Source organism: Notolabrus celidotus, chromosome 10 (assembly GCF_009762535.1).
Source record: "Notolabrus celidotus isolate fNotCel1 chromosome 10, fNotCel1.pri, whole genome shotgun sequence".
NCBI lineage: Eukaryota > Metazoa > Chordata > Actinopteri > Labriformes > Labridae > Notolabrus > Notolabrus celidotus.
The window spans coordinates 14,170,685-14,178,165 of NC_048281.1; positions in this window are offsets into that span (position 1 = coordinate 14,170,685).

Here is a 7,481-nt window from a genome sequence, read left to right on the forward strand (position 1 = left end):
CTTTAGCATCCAGGAGGAAACATGTCAATGAATACCAATAAGTCTTGTAGCATTGTAAGCTTAGATGTGCTTTATACCCAGCTTCATTCATTTCATCAGCAGTCTTGAATTCTGCACAGCAAGGTTGTAATATTGAGTCGTACTCAGGCCAGCCACGCTCGGCTCACATTCTTCTTTGTTTGAGCTGTTCTCAACCTTAAAAGCCTCTTTCAGGGCACATGAATGCATTTCATTTTCTCTTTGAAAACTTTGCTCTGATAGCCAAAAAAGGGAAGGTTGTTTAGAGAAGGAAGGAGAGACAATGAGGGAAAAATGAAAGCTTTCAGATTCCATTATGAGCATTGCCCTCCATTCTTTTCAGCTATTTATACTGTACCTTTTCCTTTACAATAAGTCCCCTCTGCCTAAATGTGCCTCCTAGTCGCTGGAGCACAGTTCTAAAAGGACCCTGCGTCGGGTTATGGTAATACAGTAAATACTACAAAAATGATGGAGAGGCATTCAGAGGGAGGATCAGGGTAAAGAGAGCAGATTAGAAAATGGCTTTATTAATACTTTGCTAGCCTCTGCACACAAGTAGATGAAAGAAGGAGACCTTGCCAATGCACCACACACTGTATGTACCTATTCAGTCTCAGGTGCAACATTTAAGATGGCCTGATCATTTGGTGGAAAAGAGCGGGCTTTGTGTAGCACTAAAGCATGAAAATCTGCTGTACAATGGCCGAGCTGGAGTGCCTTCCACTCTGAATGCAACAGGGGAACTAAAGACAACACAATGCGTCTGAAGGTTGCAGGATGGATCGTGTGTGATCGGCGTGTGCATGTGCATGTGCATTGATTGCACATAGTGGAAAGATAAAATGATTCAAGCATTGCAAAAAATGACATATGTCATTAAAAAAAAGTAGTGGAAAACTGACCATAAAAACATAGAGTGAATACCAGTTGTTCTTATGTGTCAAATCTAAAGAAATGACAGTATTCATCATTGATATTCATGATGATTTTTGCAGCTTGGCCTCTTCAGAGATCACTTAATTCATCTCTCTTTTATAGATGCTAGGCTTTTTTATGGTCTCTGAAGGACTCTGTTAGGTGTTCACATGTTTCTTTGGACACCCCAATTACCAGGTTTATTGTTAGCCAGTTGCCTGTTTAGGTAATGTGCAAAGGTTTAGGCGTGTGTTTACATTGCTTTGTCAATGTACGGTACATTTGTGGAGGTGGGGAAGTTGCTATTTGACATTCAGTGTGTTCAGGAGCTTTAAAGCTACTGTGAAAAGTTGTAAGCTGGACATGACATGATAAGAAATGAATGAAGATGTCTCACAAGCAAACAAGGCCATCAGGATAAAGATGAACTATTTCTATAGTTGAACTTTAATAGCTGAAACCACTGGAAGGATGGGGTGGGGGTAGGTGCCAGACACAGCCATTTGTACATTTCCCACAGCAGAGTTTTTCTCAGTAAGTCATGCATTTGACTTTGAAATATGGCGGCGTACAGTACAAAATCAGCAAAGGGAAAAAAGGCATTATTTTGTCCATTGGAGGGCACCAAAATCACCACCAAGCAAAATTTCTTCACTGGAGCTCTAAGTTTAAATGTAAATACAGAGTATTTTCACCAGCAACCAGAGTCCAGACTCTCAAATGTGAAATCTTGCTCAATCAAACTTCAGAGTAAACACTCAAGCTCAACATGGCTAGCTGCTTGGTTACCTGGTACATCCATTGCTGTAGCATTTTCTGCTTAGCTCTTATCCTCGTCAGTTTTGTTTTACAAGACATGTTCTTTGAATGTTGTTGCCACAAATCAACAACTTGGTTCTCTAATTCTGACGTCAAATTGAGTTTATACCTTGCGTTTCATCTTGTTGTCATGGTTGTGTTTGTTGTGCTTCCTTCTTCAGTCGGCTTGCTTCCTGATTGGCTATAGTTTTATTTCACGTGACAATACTCAGAGTTCGTGCTTGGCTGTCCTGGGATTCCCCCCGCACAACAGGATTTCTGATCATGAATATCGAGCATGTTTAATATTTTCGATTTCAAATCAGGGCGGCCCGATCGTCTTCTGATTGAATTGGGGAAAATAGCATCACTCTTAACACCCAGGAAACAGGAATTCCTTGCATCACAGGAAATTCTGACAAGATAATCGTAAGAACCGTCATAGAATTGGGCTTTTGCTGACTTTTGTTTTATTGGGGGAATCAGGCCCAAAAACGTCCAAATGATCTTGTAGTGTGAGACCCCTTGACTGTACGTGGATAGAAACTAATGGAATGTTCCACTAAATTACAGATAAAAAAATGAACCAAATATATTTATTTTTTGACGATCAAGACAAGTTACACCTGTTTCTGAGAAACGTGAAACCAAGTGTGACAGTTAGGCGAGAGGGGAGCAAATATTTCCCCAGACTTTCCGAGTTATTGTTCAGACTGTAGGGGGCTTTACCATAATGTTACCTGCCAAAAAACACCTCTATTTTTCTAACGTCACATTAAAGCTCCTGTGTGCAACTTTCAGTCTGTATTGATTTTGGCTCCCCCTGTGGACAAAGCAGTGATCACCCTGCTAAATCTCTGCCATGAAAAAAACCCTTTACACATTATTTTTGGGCTAAACATTTATGTTAGGTTTAGTTTTAAAACAGAGATAGGATCATATTACATTTAAAGTAGTGGATGGGTAAAATGAGAGGGGGGGGGGGGTATTTTTCTTATCAGTCAGTCATTACTAAGGTAGTATACAGTGAATAAAATAGTTATCTCTTCTTGCTTATCCTGTAATTTTAAATAAATTGGCACTTTTGATTACAACAGTAGGAGGAATACCTGCTGTAGCATCAGGTCCTTGCAGGGTCTGTGTCTGTGGTGAATGTCTGCCACATTCATCCAGTCAGTGTTAATCATTTTTTCACAGGGCAGCAGTATCAAATTGCTAAAGGAGAATTGCTTCAGCCTGGTCAGTGCGAGGAGCAGTTTGTCTAATCAGAGTGCAAATAAGGTTTGATCAGTGTCCAGTGTAATCTGGCCCACAAGCAGCATTTACGGCACTAAATCAAGCATCGGGGAAGCTGCAGGTGCTGCCTCACAGACAGGCCTCCCCCCGAGGGCCCTGTGCCGGGGAATAAACAGCAAATAAATGGCAGTGCTGGGAGAGCGATGAGCTGATTAACTCACTGCAGGGCAGTTTCTCATTATCCCCTTAACCCAGACGGAGACCTGCCCAATCTTACACCCTGTCTCAGTTACAGTAGGGCGCTGTCCTGCGTCAGCCCGCCTGACATTGTCTGGGCTATACTTTCAGTGAGATAGAGGCTGTGTGGATAATGTATAAAAAAGGGGGAATATGTGTGCGCATGTGTGTGTGCTGTGTGTGTGTGTGTGCTGTGTGGTCCATCTCTGGGGAGGCTGCTAATGTGTCAGCTCCATGGCTCATTTCTTTCAATTACAGCAGCCGGACCAGCAGAGCCCACCAGCGGTCCACTGACAGCTCCATATGGGTCCCATCAGCGCTTATCACGGGCCACTCGTGGATAATTCATTTACCCTTCATTGGACGTGACATATTAGCATCAACAAAAGCAGTTCTATATCACACATTTCACACATTGTTAATTAAGAGCAGGTTATCCAGACAGTTATTTGGGATGCTAAATTATTCTATTCAAACAGAGGTGAGGTTATTTAACTGGGCCACAGAAAAAAAGCTTTTATTTTGTAGTAAAAATACATAAAAAATTAGATTTAGTTTTTTTTTAAAGGAAATATATCCTTGTAAAAAAGTAAAAACTTTTAACTTAAATTCCAAATTAAAGATGAATTAAATGTCTTCAAATAGAGAAGTATAATTTTTCTATTGTAAAATGTTGATTTAGCATGTAACCTGAATATAAAGCATCCTCACTCATACTGAAATGAGCTGCTCTGTTTTCCATTGTGCCCTCCCCTTGTGGTTTCAAAGCGAATTAATTAACATGATACAGAAATAGGTAGAATGCAAATGTTGCAGCCCTCACTTTATGCCTGGGTTTCCTTTTGTTCCCCTTTATTGTACCAAATTATTTAATTGGGTCTCTCTGATTGTGCGCAGACACAGGAAGGAACACAGGCCATTGTTAGCCTCCATACAAGCCACAATACGGTATCAAATTCAATTCCCATCAAAACGGCAGGCTGCTGTAGAGCCCACAGCGGCCCCGGAGATTAATGAAGATCTGCATCAAGGCAAAGCGCTGGTCTGAGATGGGAGATTTCTCTCAAATAAAAGACCCCTTCACCAAGAACAAAGGGGGCCCTGAAAAGCAACGGGATGTTCTGAGAGGATGAAATAAATCAAAACAAAGACGAGAGTTTGGGGTGGGGAGGGGGGGGGGGCGCTCTGAACAGATTTTTTTTCTTCACTTAATTCAATCAACAAGTTGAAATACTGGATATATAATGACATGAAACAATACAAATATCAATACTTTACTATCAATTTTACACCTGTTAACAGAGTGAAGTCTCCTGTAAGAGTCTCGTTCCAACAGCACAAAAAGGGAACATTTTCACAAATTTAGACTACACTTTCTAAAACCATACCTCACTTTTAAGCGCCATTGTGCAGGTATGAATAGATTGTGAAGAAAAACATGTCACTCACTGCCTTAAAGAATCAAACAAGTCACGGTTCACCTTGATTGCCGGGTGTTCATCAAAGCGTGAGGGACTAAACAGCCAGAGTGAAAGGAATAACTGACGGCGTCTGAACCAAATTAATACACAGGGCTCTCTTGCTTTTGTTCTTTCAATTAACAGTCATCTGAGGAGAGACACACTCCAACTGTATTCAGAGTGTGTGAATGGATTTCTTCTCCTCACTCGCTTTGTATGAACTGCAACAACTGGCTGACTTGTTCTCTGAATGCGGCGTGTCGACAGGTGGGCTCTTTCAACTCGACTCAGCACAACACTTGTTTTGTTTTTGCCTGAGAGACTCCAGACTGCATGTTGGACTCTCGTCAGCTTTTGAGCTGTCTGATAAGCACAAATAAGAAGTTTTTTTTCTTAAGCTAGACATGCAGTGCTTCATTTTCTAACACATCAGATTTTTATCGCCAGTATGAACAAAAGTCACGAGAGAAAGAAAACCTTTTTACATTATCATAACTTGGTGCCACGATTCCAAAAGAGAGGAAAAATCCGCCACAAAGGAAATATTTGAAGATTTAGGTCGTTACCATCTAAACACAGCACTCCACTCTTTCACATTCAGCACATGGCGAGTCCCAGCTCGCCATATTTACTTCATTTTCTCCGATTCATAGATGCTGCTCGCTGGACCAGAACATTCCAGCTGCCACCTCAACATCTCATTATTTTTTTGAAATATCAAGCTTGTATCTTCTTGATAAATAATTCGCAGTAGTATAATGTATCGGACTAAAACATATTTTCAGGGAGGGCATTGGGGTTAAAGTGCCAATCTCACCTTTTTAATTTTTTTCCGCCCTGAAGACAGAGATTTCCATATATAGAGTGACCATGGTTTGTGTTGTACACGAGCAATCGGGATGAAGCGCACGGCGACACATATTGCTGTCAGAGATTGGAAATGAGGCCTGCTAACCTGTAGGCAGCCTCCCCAGACCAATCAGCTTTACACATTGCCAATGCATTTGCCGCCTGGAAAAAGAATTGTGACTGTGAAGTTTTTATCGGAGTAGTTGACAAACATTACTCTTTAATGCAGTTTTGTAGAAATGCATTCTTATCCCTCTTGGAAGGCATTTATCTACTTGAAACCTGCAAAACGGTTGCCACAGGGAAGGATTTCTTTTAATAGACTACAATAGGCTCAGTATGGGACACATTCTGATTTTTGTGATAGATAGGGGGCCCGGCCATATATTCATGGGAAATTGTTTATCTTCAAGCAGGCGGACTGAAAGGGCCATTTTTACAATAGCATTTCAACTTTCATCTGAAATGATTCTTTTGACTCGTATAAATTGTCGGGTGGAATTTCAGACAGGTGCTTTTCATGGAAAATATCAATCTGCAGAAAGGAGATGTCACAAAACATGAATACAAACCACCCTGAAGAAGGGAAAAATGAGAGAAAACTGTGAGTGTTTGCTAAAATTTTTTATTCTTGATACATTTAAACGCACATATTTCCATTTTTAATGATATAAATTGCATATTAATATTTATACTCAAGTAAGTAGAGGTTCTGCTTTGCTTATAAACGTAGAAGAGAACCAGCCCTCTGTGGTAGGCAGAGGTCCCACGAGGTCTGCTATTCACATGGACCAACATTGTGTTACCGTGCCGTCTCTCTGGCCTTCCCCGCTCAGACCTCTTTTTTTTTTTTTTTTCTTGTGAGGTCCTTGTGCAGCTTGAGCTGGGCCTTTCCCCGGCCTGTCTCTGAAACAGAAGCTAGCAACCCGGCAACAACAATGTAAGAGCAGGGCCTGAAGACGGGGGGCCTTGTGCGCTCTTAACGCCACTCTCAGGAAGCTGGGGGACAATAAATCAATGGACTGTCCCTCTCCAGTAGGGGCCAAATGTAAACAAATTGAAAAGGACAGAGAACAAAACAGATTGGTGACTGAAACAGACAAACTCAATGGGGGCACAGCTACAAATGAAATGCCTTTGTGGTCGTTTCCTTCCAGCCTTCAGCGTGATGTGTGTGTGCCATTCTCGGCAACATGACATGTGATAGAAACTTCAAATACCCCCCCTAAAAAAAAATAACAGGTGCAAAGGATTCTTGCTGGATTCTTTAAATTTCGCTTTAAGTACATGCATAAAAATGAACATCTGCAATGCAAGGAGATGTATTCAGCGTTGCAGGTGCTCTAATTTGTCTGCGCACTTCCTCTCAGAGGCCTATGTCAACGAGCCAAAGCAACATCTCACACACGGCGCTCAAGGGCACACGCACAGAACTCATGTGCATGTCAGAGCTGCGTGCCACAAGTTAAATTAATGAATCTTTTAAAAGGTTTAGGTTTTTTTTAATGAGAGAATCTGTTGTAGCTTTTTTATCAAACCTCTTCATATTTCACTGAGGTGGAATGGTGCACCACATTTGCAAGGCAGAACTAATGCTATATAAATCTCAAGTAATAAGCAGGCCCTGGGGACATCATCTAAATGAAGATTTTACACCAATTTAAACCTGCCTGCAATTTGATTCCCGCCTTAAGTGCATTTGTTTAACAGGTGCTGGAGATGTGAGCGTTTCCCTCCAAAGTGTCGCTATGTCTCCTTTATTAATTTCTGGATTGAGAGTGGGCGGGGGAGTATGAAGAGAAAGGGGAGTTGACAAACACTAATCAAAGGTTGAGAGTGGGTTGATTCTACCATAGAACCAATGTACTTTTGCTTCATTTGCAAACTAATGATTTTAAGCCCCCACAATCTGTTTGAGGTCAGCTCCTGTGTATTTTGGATACGCTTGACTATTAGCATCACTGA